Consider the following 14,574-nt stretch of genomic DNA (forward strand, 5'->3'; position numbering starts at 1 on the left):
TAAACTTAAGAGGCTTATAAAAAGAAACAGCTGCCTTGGCAAAAACCCATGGCTCTACTATACATATCAAATTTAATTAGTCCCTGCTGGGCTCTTTAAATTGCATCAGCCAAATGTAAAAAAGGTTTGTGACAGGTTAGAGGAGAATGCAACAGGGAAGCTTTGCTTGTTTTATATTTGTTGAGTTACATTTAAGATATTGAACATGAAGTCTACTTTACCTTTCAGGAATGGAGGGTCAAAATAAATCACTGAGGCACACTGCCATCTTGTGGCCATAACGTTAAACAACAGATGGTCTGCAGGCCCAGACTAATTCAAAAATCTCTTCAAATAGAGCCAAACGTGTGGGTGGGTATGAGTGCATCTGAGTCTGCTGAGATTAAGGGGAGAGGGAATTATGTTCTTGCTTCATGTTCAGCATGATTTATTTTAGTGTGCGTCTTAATTACAGGACATGAAGGGGAAAGTGAATATTAGATTTGGAAAATTTCATAATTAAAGTTCTTCATTTTCAAATCTTTATTTGATCAGAGAAAGTGTCCAGATTTCCAAAAATTGCTTAATGTTTCATAGTCCTTTTTCACAGCAGATGTTTGAGCCTGTCAGTGTAGGAAATAACAGGTGCTACTAATAACACTAATGATGGTTCTTCATTAATTTTTATTATTTTCACCTGTGATTTTCCTTCTTTTACATGTCAAAATGTCTTCCATACTTATGCTATTATTCATACTACTATTCATACATGAAGCTGCCCACTGCAACATAGTTATCTGCTATCAGCTTAGTATCAATAAGCAGCATTTCATCTTCCCCACCCAGTCTCCACTTCTCTAACCTTTACTGTCACCCCAGTTATTCCATCCACTGAGGTATTACATTTCCACAAATGTGATAGTAACTTGATCGAGCATTGATGTGGTTGAACAGGGATCAGGGAGTCTGCATGTGTTTCTCTCAATGAGCAGTAGATGATGCTAAAGAGCTAATTCTGGAGAACATCTCTGCAGCTAAACAATTTAGTCCAACCACAGTTCTTCGAGTAGGAATGCACAAAGTAAACAGGAACAGTGCACACTCTGTGTTGGCAGCTGCGCTTTAAAGCACAGCCATTACATTAAGTTGAAACAGAAGCATGCTGTTAGTTTACTCATTTCAAGGAGTACATTAAGTGTTTACACAGAAACCACTAACAATGAGGTGGGGTTCAAGCACAACCTCAGTTCCTAAGGTTCTTAAAAGGGGAAAAAATAGAAAACAATAATAAAGTATTCAACCAGTAGTTTAGACCAATCAAATATTGGGTATTAATTTCAGTCAATAGTTAATACATACACGGATGTGTTTGGGAGCTTTGCTGTACAGTGTATTGAATGTTGAAGCAGTGCATGTGATTGCCTGTTTCTTTCTTTCTCTTTTTCATTGTCTAGTGTTTGCTTACTTGTCACGTCAAATGAAAGATGTGTTCTAATTAACAGAAATAATTTAAGAGGGTTGAGAAAATAAACAAATCTCAGAGGGAACACGTGCTTACAGAACTACAAAAACTGCACAATTATTTCCGAAGTATTAACCTCTATTGTATTGCAGAACAAAACTAAATAAAAGCTGTAAGGATTGGATTGGGAGATTTGACAGTGCAGGATCCAAATGTATTTTGATGCTCCCTTATGCTTTTTAATGTCAGCATGACTCTGTTTTAGCATCCTCATTAGTGCTAATGAGAAATTGGTTTTCCCATGTACAATCTCTTAAAAGTACCCTGTGTCTCACATGAAAGGGCTGCCTTGGTGGCACAGGGGTTTAATGCTCTGACCATGAACCACAATGTCACCAGTTTGCTGCATGTCTTTCTCCATCTATCTCTGTCTCCTCGTTTCCTGCAATCTCTCTAAGAATAGACAACTCTCACTACGTTTAAGAGTAGGGTTTCCTTTTTGATAAAGCTTATAGTTAGGGCTAGCCCAGGCTTACTGCTATAGGCCTAGACTGCCTGGGGAATTCCCATGATGCACTGAGCTCCTCTCTCCTCCCCTCCCCCTCTCCACTTGTACACATTCATGTACCATTAATACGTTACTAACTTAGCATCTTCCCTGTAGTTTAATGCTTTCTTGTCTCGCAGGTGACCTTTGGCTGCTGACCGGCTGCTGTCTAGCTTGACGCCACCGCTGCTGCTATTATTTTTAGTCATATTTCTATTATTATTATTGTTATTATTGTTGTTGCTGTGCTTCTCTGTCTCTCTCTCTCTCCCCCTCCCTTTTTCCCTTTCAACCCATGTGGTCAAGGCAGATGACCAAATATCTTGCCATTTTAGATGGATTAGATAGATCACAGTATGAAATTTTGTATAGACATTCATGTTTTCCAGATGATGTAATCTTTTAACTTTGTTGATCCACTGACCTTTCCTGACGCTCCCCCATGAGGTTGACTTTTTAGTTCTTCATTATAATATCTCACAACTATTGGATGGCTTGCTGTGAAATATGGCACACCAAATCATGGTCCCCAGAGGATAAATTGTAATAATCCTGACTTCTCATCTAGCATAATGTGGTCAAATTGAATTTGTCCAATAATTTTGTTTATGAAACACCAGCAAAACTCATTAAATTCTCACCAGCTTCAGCTGTACTTTGTGTTCAGTGCTAATTAGCAAATGTTTGTACACTAAACCAACATGGTAAACATTATACCAGCTAAACATCAACATGCTAGCATTATCAAAGTGAACATATTAGCATGCTGATGTTAGCATGGCTGTAGACTTGTTATGTTATTGAAAGGCACAGGTTAACTCTGAAGGACAGTGATCTGCTATCAGTGGTCTTCTATCAGTGTAACCTGATGGCTGTGAATGGATAAAGCACCAGGCTCTATGTGACATTGTGGCCTGGCCTGTTATGAATTATGCATTCCTCTCAGGTTAACAGTGGATATCCGATGTCCTTCTTTCAGCACTTCACTCTGGACAGATCTATGATGGATATGTTTCTTATATGTTTGGGGTTTTTTTCTTTCACCAGAGCAGCTGCAAGAAGCTTTTGGAAATGTTTTAAGAAAAAGGTGAGCTTTAATACATACATTTCAGTTCAATAAAATGATTTCTCTATGGCCTTCATTGCATTAAGTTACCGGCAAATAATTATTTGTATGGGGTGTTTGTGTGTGTGAAAGTCCTCTGCTATAGTGACTCAGTGTGTTTCTCTTTAGGGAGCTCCTGAGAGCTTTTCAGCAGAGCCTGTCAATTCTCTGCCTCTATAGAGCTGCTGATAGTGGACCCTCAGGCTGCAAAGAAAGTGGAACCCTGTCAAGTGCACTGACCTGTGTCCTCTCCCTCCTTTAGTCAGAGTGCTCAGTGATACAATTGCACCACAATGGAAATTCAATCAAGAGATGGACCGAGTGAGTAGCGACTGCTCTCATGTCTGTCTCCAGCTCGCCTGCAAATCGATCAATGAATCTAAAGGGGAACTTTAAACACATCTGGATTAAAGATACTTAAGTATTGGGAGGCTTTTTAGAGATCATCACTTTCACCAACTGTGAGTACAATTATTGTTCTATTTATATCTGTGTGTATGTGTGTGACTGTGTGTGTTTCTGACTGCAGTAAAGTTGATAATGGTGTCAGGTCATTGGGTGTGTAGTAATTATTACCTGCATTCAAAACTGTGTATAGTTAAACATGACCAATGCCATGCACTCTTTCAGCATTGTGTCCAGAGTGAATGGTAGTGATGATAAATGCTTATTGGTGAGTCTGTTGCTAAGGCATCACTACCACCATCGATCAGAGTAAAGTATGTCAGTCAAAGAAACTGGTTTACCTTGACAGACCATGATTTATTACCAAATACAGTTCTAACAAGCAAGATTATGCTTATTAATCTTTTAAAAAAATAACCTGACAGGAAACACACAAGCACACTGGGTGTTTTTGAAAGACACACTGTTGTTATAACTTCAATTCCAATATTTATATAAAGTTTCTTGCATTCACCCTCATGTGGTGCTTCTACAAGTAGTTTGAGAAGTCAGCACTGATACAGAATTCACTCCCAGCTAACTGGTCTGAGACAGGCATTATGATGATGATGGTGATGTAGTCCCCTACTGAAGAGTAGGGAGAGGGTATATTGGCGAGCAAGGGAATGAACCTCAGAAACTTGTAGGGAATCTTAAGAGGGCCCACCTACACACAATGTAAGCACATGTTCACACCATGAGTACAAATATTACTGCAAATAGATCTCAATCACAGACATTTCGTTCACTTTAAAAAAAAAAAAATCAGACCATGAGGTGCTACTATTGTTCACAATAATTTGCCCTGTGAGTTGAACAATGAGTATAATCAGTCCAACATGAATGATTTTAATAGAGGGAGACAATCTGGCAGAACACAGAAATTCATGATTAGCAGTGTGTGGGAACCAATCATGTCATATTCCAGGGCTTTGAACCACTGATGAATTTGAATGACATGGTATCCATGACAACTATAGCAAATGAGTGCACGCACAATAGTAAATCCTCGTTTAGTTTGAAATAGTTAGCATGTACTGTATGTCAAATGGGCCACATAGCGTATTAGCCTCCTGGCTTGACTTTTTTCAAATCTCGCAGCTCCTACAAGGCCAGTATTTCTTTCACATAAATAATGAGGCCAGGAGCACTGGATGAATATTGTGCTGTGTAGGCCTTAGGAGCAGTGAATTACTGTTTCAGCAGGCTGGCTGGTTTTATGCATGTGGCTCATTTGCATTCACACTCTATTGTAGTAGCAACAGGCATGATATATTGCAGTTGATATATGTGCACACTTCCCAGCCCTGCAATAGAAAACATTTTTCCTGTTAGCCTTAAACCTGCAGCTATATTTGAGGTCGATGTTGTGTTGAGTGATCATAATTAACCAAAGGTTGTTTATGTTGACGGTGATAAAGTAGCTCAGTGATTAGCACTGCACAGTGAGAAGAAAGAGACTTTCTTGTCTCTCTGTTATTATTGTAATGCAGTTGTCTCTTTGCCTTTGGTACAAAGTATGCAGGAAAAGTCTCCGACCCCTCATGACCTTGAAAATGATTAAAGCAGGAAGAGGAAATTGAGAAAACCCCTCTTTGTCTACCTTAATGCAAACCCATCTAATATTGTAGTAACTGTATTTTGCCACAAGATGGCTGGTAGGTGCACACAGAAATCATGAGGATTGTCAAGGATATTTTGTTGACTGGCTTTTGTAAGTCCCTTCCTATTATAGGAGTGGACTGTTTCTTCAGGCAAAACTGAAAATATTCATATTTTAAATACTAAAATATAAATAGCTGCCAGCAACAACAACAACAGTCTATGCTTGAAAAGCTTTCCCCTTCAAATTATTCATACAATGATAATGTATGTACAGTGTAACATTACGTGCTGCAGAGACTCCGCTTCAGCTGGGTGGCCCAAACATATGCCACAACTAGACTGCAATGAATGAATGAATGAATTGTAAAATATATCAAATCCAAATAAACATGTGTGCTTCTAAAACAACATTAATAAAACATTCATTATGACTCTGCTGCAAATCCTCTGACTCTGTTATTAATCTCTCATGAGCCAAAACCATTGCAATAGTGATATGTTTCTACTTTAGTTCAAGCTTAGTGTGACTTATGATTTAATGTGCTTACACCGCAAGACACTCTCACTGCAGCAAAGATTAATTAAGCGTGATACATTTTGCATAATGGGCACTTGTGTTTAGTAAACAATTTTTTGTTAACATAAATCACTATGGGCAGTCTGGTAGTTGATGCAAGGCAAAAAATCTGTCTTTGAGTTTTCCCCCGACCACTGCAGAGCAGAACCGAAGCTTTTCCACAGTCAGCTGGATACAACTACTGCACCCTTATGCTCCTATTGCTATCACTTTAATAACACAGTTAATGCTACATTAAATTAGAGTGTCTCATGACTTCCCTATTAATTACTATGAGCCCAAGTGTTTTATATCAGTTGTAATGCATTTATGAAATTGAATCTTACCTACGAACCTCAAATTTAATGAAGTGTGCTATTCTCTAATGATGATGTTTAGTGCTTACAGCTGGTTGGACTTTGAATTAGATTCTTTTGCAAATGCTTTGTGCTTTTCATGTGTGTTTCACATGTGATGTGCTGTTTTATATAGTAATACTTTTCTATTATGACCGTATGAAAATGTGTACCTCCAAGCAAATGGCCACTATACATGTATACAGTAGGGATATAACAATACATTGTCTCTAATTGCACTGTTACTGTATCATAACGGTCAATACAAGGCACTTGACTCAATAAAATTTGGTCTCATAGCTGTGGTTATGTCATCCTATGTAGTCCTGGATTTGTCACCACATTACTGTATTTCTCAGGAATTTCTCCAACCAATATGAATCCCATATATACTTTCACTAATTCACAGAAAATGCCTGTCGATAATATTGTTTTATAATCTTTAATGTTAAATTTAAAGCAAATGGAAATGTCGGGCACATACTCAGATACCACTCTGAAAATGAAAATGTATCGAATTGCGACAGGAAAGTATCAAATATTAAATAAATCCATGAATTTTGTGAATCATTACAGCCCTAGAGCACATTTACCTGCCAAAGGAATGTACTGCATATCTGTAGATGTTATCATTTCAAATAAATGAGAAAATTATGTGTCACATTTTGCAAATTTTCATAATTTCCCTCTATGTAATGCATTAACCTGTTCAAAACCAATTAACATAGTTAAGTATTAAGTAGTATGGATTAATTAGAACTTATAGAGCTTTGATGCAGATTCAAAGTCAAACTCATTTCTCACAAGTTCATTCAGCAAAATGAGGTGATTAGGCTTTAGCAAATTGGTAAAACCACCTCAAGCTTCAGCCAACCAACTTTTTGAGACATGTTGAGTAAATCAGGACTCAGCTCAGGTTTGGAGTGTCTTAGACCTCTGGCTCTTTATTATACAACAAGACCTCTAATGGGTCAGCATCCTAACTCATGCAGAGCATGACTAACAAGGTAGACTTCACTGTGGTGATGAAGGAGCAGCTGAATATATACACACTGAACCAAACAGGGGGTCGAGCTCCTTGGCCTTGCAGCAGCTGGTAGCGGAGAAATGACTAGAATGAAATGGAACAACAGTGTGTAAATAGATTTTTGACTGATGAGCGTGAAAGGTTTGACAAGTGTGAAAAGGACAGGACTCAAGGAAGATGAATAGACATCAACACAAAGAAAGCCAACTTTGACATCTCTGGTCTCTTTAACGATAAATCATTTTAAAATGTTGGTTAAATGATCTGAAAACATGGAAAAACATGACTTTCATTTTGAAGGTGAAAGGTAAAATTGAGTTTTCTCTGATGCCTTTCAGCTTGTTCAAGTTTTACATTACTTACCAAAAGATCTACTTTATTCTTATTCAGACTCATAGAAATGCAGTCAAATTTGTCATTAGTGTGTTTGACCATCTGAACATTTTGTAATAGGTGTCACCCTTCTTTGAGTCATGGATCTCAGTCTTTTGTCACTTGAGACATTTATTTTTAGGTTCTTTTTGAGTTTCTGTCATGGCTTTTGGTGCCGATATTGGGTGTCAGGCATGACTATGTCATAGGACGAGCAGGCAGGCGCTAAATATATGCCCTGTTGCTATGAATGTCGGTGATGTGTGTTTTGGGGTTTTTTTGCAAATTGCTTTTGTCATTGTCTCAGAGACCACTCTTTTATTTCACACTTATTGCTCATGAAAGCCACCTGAACCTTCACAGATGAATCCGTTTGGGCATTAGGTCTATCTTTAACTGCTTTTCAGCTCTGTTACTGCTCCATGTCAACATTTATATTCCTTGATTATTATTTCCTTCAGGCGGGATTTGTCAGAAATGCATGTGAGAATCTTTTTGGGCACCGTTATGTTTTCCTTCTCTTCTTCAGCTACACACGGCCTCACCAGCAGAAAAACAAAGTCCTGGATCAGAGTAAAAGTGTTGGGTGATTATTTTACGAAAACCTGACACCCTTGACAGACAGCAGTGTGTGGAGGCAGGAGCCATGTACAGCATCTGCCACAGTCCTACATGATGATCATAGGAAACACATACCTGCCATTCCATTTTAATGAGGATCCTCTGCCGGTAGAATGACCCAGATTCAAAAAAGTTGTAATATTTCTTTCTGCAGATTTTTCACATTAGAAGTTAAAACGATCAAATTGTGGTGAGACGTGCAGAGCAGAGCAGCACATGAGGAAAATCGCCCTCTCTAGAGTCGCTGTAATATTGTGTCACTTTAATAATTCTAAAGAGTAATCCTTCACTACATTGTTAATGCTTTATAATCCTCCTTTGGATACCACAGATCTAATTAAGGTGAGCGCCGGTTGGTACTTCACTCAGTTCTCCACTCGTCTTTTGTTTGCTATGATCAGGTGTCAGTCATGAACAGTGAGATGGGGTTAAGGGACGTTGAAATTGTGTTACTTTGTAGTATTACAGACTTTTTAAAACATTCTTGCATGTGTATTTTCCAGGAAGAGGAAAGGTTGTGAACACTAATGGACACATTAATGGATAGTAAGGGTCATTGCACTGCAATCCCATTGGCCAGATTCAGCAAATATGCCATGGTGCATTCTTGTCACATGTTAACATTCAGCAGAGAGTGCAGTCCTTCTAAACACATCAGCCTTTCACTGGAAAGGCTGGGGTATTTGGTTTGTGTGTGTGTTTCATTTTTCTTTTACATTTAAAATGGTAATATGAAGTCCTCTTCAGTAATATTTGGTTGCCATGGCAAGAGCTGATCTGAAATGAATAAATGTAAGTGAGTCTTCAACAAAGTGAAATGTCACGATTGAGTTCATAATGCTCATAATAAGTGTTAATTATTCATTCTAATGTAAACTCAATGAATTCCTAAATGAGTCCAACAGTATTTTTTTTACAATGTCCAAAGTCCTTAAAGGAAAAGTTCACAGTTTTTGAAATTTGTCCTAAAACAATAGTCAAGTGCCCAAATGAACACTGACACATGCTTTTCTTGTTGTGGTCATTCCACCTGTTAAGACTGGCCATTAGAAGATCCCTTCATAATGCACTTTTAATGTAAGTAATTTTTGTTATGTTCCTTCCACTGCAGCTGAACAGGAAAACATGAGACACAAATAGGGAATTTACTAAAACAGACTGTAACTGTGGGAGATTTGACCAGCTAAGACTGCTGAGACCTCAGATTATCTTCAGATAAGCATTTAAATAAATATGGAGGGGATCGTCTAATGGTCAGTATGAACGAGAGGAGTGATTAAAGCAAGCAAAACCTGCCTCTATGTTCATACGAGAACCTGAATATTGTTTTAAGACAGACTTGAAAAACTGTGAACCTGTCTATCCTTTAATAAACGCTCTCAGGTTCAGAACTTTCCTGCCCACCCCAAACACACCCTTGACTGTTTTGATCTTGCTACAAGAAGAAACTCAAAACTCACCTTTTAATATTTGATTGTATGTCTCGCACTACTCCACTCTTGTGTTGTGTTTTCGGTTATTTTTCTTACTAACTTAATTTGTCATGTAAAGCGCCTTTCTGTACCCTGAATAGTGCCCTATAAATATAAAACATTACATAACTTCCCTTAATCTTGCCTTTTTTGTGTGTTCATCTGAACTGTGAATTCAACCCATGTTAACCCATAAAAATTAGATGAATCTGAGATCATCACAACAGTTCTCTGAGGATGAATAAGTAAGAATTGAGAGAAATATGAGGGTAGAACTTCAAATATAATTTACATTCATTTCAGGCTGACTGCACAGAGGGAAAATGGCCTTCATGTTGTAGTGAACTCGCAGACGTGACTACAAACGTAAAAAAAAAATCTTTGTGCAGCACTGAAGACCTCTTGATGTTATTGTAGAACTTTGCCCTTGCCATGCAACTGAGTGATTGTTCTTAACTCTATTCAATGATGAACTACTCAGTTGATAGATATTTCTTCCCAAAGTTTCTGTCATATTGATTGGCAGGCCCTGAAAATGCCTGGTACTGAACATACTGTGCCAGAGCGGGAGTCCCTAAAGTAAACCTTGAACAGTTGCAAAACCACAGCAAGTGCAATGTTGCATGTATATGTTATATGTGTGTATGTGTGTGTGTGTGTGTGTGTGTGTGTGTGTGTGTGTGTGTGTGTGTGTGTGTGTGTGTGCTTCTGTCACAGTGTAGTCAACCAACTCGGAGTTTTCCCTTTGCTGCCTGCTACTCTCTCCACATGCACACAGAAAAATCTCTGGATCCAAAAACACAAGAACACACACACACACACACACACACACACACACACACACACACACACACACAAACAGTGCATGGTGGGTAGGCCCCTCCCTACTGAGCATCAGAAACAAAGTGCTGCCTGCTTTTTGTTCTCAGTGGTGGTAGCTGTGAAGGTTGGCTGGAGGCGTGAAAACACAAAGTACCTGTATGTGTGGGTAGGCTTTGCCAGGAAGAATTGATTATTGGCTCCAGGGGACACTTCCCTCTGTGCATCAAAGACCTCAGTGTGATATAGACTGTCTGTCTGTTTCTTTTACAGACATTCCAGCTTCTTCCACAATGCTTTTAATGAATTTGTGAATTCCACCAGTATCATAATGTGAGAAACCAAGAATGTTTTGGACAGACTGACGAACACAGCAACATTTGGAGTGTGTGAAAACTGCCTTATGTAGTTTGATGTGTGAGTTTAATGTGTTTTTTACAGTAAAAAGATGCATTTTCTATATTTCTCCTTAATTGGCAATATGCATTATGCATAATTGGCATTATGGTCTGTGAAATATTGAATCAAGTGCAATGTTGGATTTTATCTATACATTTTCGGTAGAGTAACCTCATTTTAAAGTGTTGTGTCATTTACCAGTGCAATATTTGAGTTTTTGGTACCACTTTCTGATAAGCTACCCTTTATTAAAGGTTTGTAAGCATTAATTAACAGCTAAATTAATGGTTAATAGGTCATTTACTAATGCTTTATCACTTATAAACCATTAATAAGCATAATTTCTGAGTTGCCAGGTTGTGAAAAATCCCTCCCTTCTATACTATCATAAAATTTGCTTTATTTAATTTGTTGGTAAGACACCTCCGAGGTACTGTTCAAGCTCTTACCTTCTAAAGGGCTGCAGGGCATCCAGATGAAAATACATTAATAACAATTTATTAACATTTAACACTGCAGACTTTAATTATTTTCATTAATAACTTATTAAATATAACTTCAGACCTGATGACTTAGAAAATGTGAAACACTAGCTCTTTGTTAATGACTTATAATTATTTATAACTGCAGGCCTGATGACTCATCAGTTACCGTGACTATTAAGCAATTATTTACCATTTAAAACACCCAAGAACTTATTACTAAATCTTCTTTTGGGTGAAGCTGTAATAGTACCAGTCTAGTATTACCACAACAATTATCAAGCATTTTTTCAGAGTTTTTTTTTTTACAGGTTGCAAAATGCTGAGACTGCATTCACACTGGATAGGCTTTCTGTATGTCCCTGAACAAGTGACCGAATAGATCATCAGAAATCATCATCAGAAATGATTATTAATCATTAATTAAGGGTTACATGTTTCACACTTTCCAGTAAGTCGTCAGTCCCACAGTTATAAATGATATGAATCATTAATAAAGGGTTAAATGTCTCACCATCTTTCTGATAAGTCATAAAGGGTTAGTGTTTCAAATTTCCTAAGTCATCGAGCCTGCAGTTATAAATAACTATAAGTCATTGATAAAAGGTTAGCGTTTCACATTTTCTGAGTAACCAGGTCTGCAGTAATATTTAATAAGTCATTAATGAGGATTAGCGAGATAAAGCAAATGTTATTGTGGCCTAGAAAGGAGGGGTCTTTCACAACCTGGCAACCCCAAAGTTATGCTTATTAATGGCTTATAAATGATTTATAAAGCATTAGTAAATTATTTATTAACCATTAATTGAGCCATTAATTAATGCTGATAAACCCTTTATAAAGAGTACCAATTTTTAAAACACATTTTATATATTTTGGAAAAGGAAAACAGAGAGTCTCTGTGAATCTACAAAGAGTGTACAGTACAATTACGTGTGAAATAGAATAGTACAGAAAAGAGGAGAGAGAGCTGTAATAGTTAAGTCATTGCTTTCCTAGAGATTTACATGAGCTGCTTCCATTCTGTCCATCAGTATTCTCAAATGAGACTTTTCCTAAAGGCCAGCTTTGGACAGCTGGGTGTGAAAGATTGGAGCTTTCACAAAAATCCCTCTGTCTTCAGTCTCTTATGAGGCGCAAACACACAGCCGGGGGCGTTGGCTGGACTGTTAACCATCAGGGGCTGAGCCCAGATTCTTCTCCTTCAAAAAACTTTAAAAACGTACTTCTAAATAGACTGTTTCCATGCATTTTTTTTTTTTTCTGCATGTGAGGGCTACACATTATTTAAAATGTGAAAATTGGAGAAGGAAGGAAGAGTTTGGATTTGATTTATCATATAATCTGCACATAAATATTTCAGCCACTTGAATGTCTCAAACCAAAATAAGCGTCATATCAGATACCTACTACCATTATTACTAGACCTACATGACGGAAAATCATTGCTGATGGACCTACTTGATATGAACAACAATATATGATTACACAATATACTGTATATTACACCTGACACTGACCTGCAGTGTCTAAATCATTTAGATTCACTGTTTATTTCCTAGTTTAATCTGACGTCTCTCGTGAGTAAGCAAACTCTTTAAACGGACAAACGTTATCAGCTAGTAGCCTTAAGTTTTGTTTTATGAAAAACTTGCCTCGGGTGTTATCACTGTTTGTAGGACTACCAGACCAATAAAATATAAAACTTGTTGGCTGTCTAACATGAGACTAGGCTAGTTTGGTCTTGCTAGCCAACGACAGGCACAACTAAGCTATCATTGCTAATGGTTTAGCTGGCTACGGGGCAGTGCAAAGTACGTTAGCTATATATAACTTATGCTCTGCTCATATTATGTTCACGTAACCTGGAACTCATACAGACATTTACACACTTTGTTTTCTTGGTTCAGCATGAGAGGATGTTGCCATTGCTTCAGCTTAAAGCCCTTTACTGGTAAAAACTCTGCATATCCATTATTTCCTCACACTGACTGAATATGTAAGCTAGCGTTTGGCATAGTAACCCCATCGTTTGAAGAATTGACAGAGACCTGTCAGCAAATAAGACATGTATTTCTATGTATTTTCCTGTAAACCCTCTCTTATTGGTCTCGCCTCCGTTACATTCGCTGATACAAAATTATAACACTGCTGTCTTCTTTAGTGACAAACCGCTCAAAAGGGAGAATTATTCAGGGTTTAAGATAAAATCTTCAGGGCTACAGCCCCGAATGCCCAGGCCAGGCAATGCCCATGCTCACTCAGTCTGGCTCCGTGATGTACACGATTAGTAACAGATGGAAGTCTTTAGGGACAAATCTGTAAATTATGTCTTTTTTGATAATACAACCCATGTGAGTCTGCAATGTGATATCATCTACTGAAATGTTTTGTTTGATCAACAAATTGCAATTTGAACTTTTAAGGTAATAGTTTGACATTTTTGGAGACACACTTATCCTCTTTTTTTCCCCAGAATTACTTCAGGAGATTGAAACCACTCTCATGTGTACAATAACTGGAGCTACAGCAAAGAATTAGTTAGCTTAGCTTAGCCTAGATGGTGGGAAACAGCTAGTCTGGCACTCTCTAAAGTACAAAAATCTGCTCTCAAACAATCAATTTTGCCATTTTACTTTTGAAATATGAACCTTTTTAGGCCCTCTTGATGATTAATGAAATGAATTTCAGAAAATAAAATTATTCTTTCCTGTATTTAACTCTCTGTACATATGACTGCAGCCTGTAACAGTGGGCTGAGCACGCATTGCTTTATATTAAAGGAGTATTAACCAAAATAGGCTGACACACTGCAACACATTACTGACAGTGCTCATTTGAATGTCATTGACTTCTAATACTGTGATTGTGTTGTATAAATACAGTACTTAAAGTATTTTGCATGTATATGATATATGTTGTTCCACTGCTTTCAGAGCGTGTGCCTGTCGTGTGTTACATTTTTGACAGTGTGTGCTGTTCATATACAGTGATTCAGTGATCATGCTGGAAACCACCTTTCTACAGCAGCCAGTGACCCAACACCACACTAAATATATCAGGGACAAACATAGAGTCTGGGAAGCTTTAACTGCGTTCTAAATACTGTAAACTACTTCAGGTCTAAAACGAACATCTAATCTGTACACAGCAGCACTTAAATGTCAGAAATAGGCATGTTGGTTATGACGGTTGGCTGAGACTTTTTCTGTTCATGCCACAAGCAAGAACACCTGCATTATTTTGTGTGAATGGTAGTGGGAGAGATAAGAGATCAGAGTGTCAATTTGAAAGTGAGAATAGATATTTCAACGATATTTAGGAAAGA

The 14,574-nt window shown here is 37.7% G+C and overlaps 1 protein-coding gene across 1 annotated transcript in view; it reads left to right on the plus strand.

Annotated features, from left to right (window-relative positions):
• xirp2b (xin actin binding repeat containing 2b) overlaps positions 1 to 14,574 on the plus strand; it is a 42,019-nt gene that overhangs the window by 413 nt on the left and 27,032 nt on the right. Inside the window, exons 2-3 of the mRNA XM_042425607.1 lie at positions 3,041 to 3,075; positions 3,223 to 3,554. The gene's annotated coding sequence lies outside the window, so the exon portion shown is untranslated. The remainder of the gene's footprint in view (positions 1 to 3,040; positions 3,076 to 3,222; positions 3,555 to 14,574) is intronic.

This window comes from Thunnus maccoyii, chromosome 11 (assembly GCF_910596095.1).
Source record: "Thunnus maccoyii chromosome 11, fThuMac1.1, whole genome shotgun sequence".
NCBI classification, from domain to species: Eukaryota; Metazoa; Chordata; class Actinopteri; order Scombriformes; family Scombridae; genus Thunnus; species Thunnus maccoyii.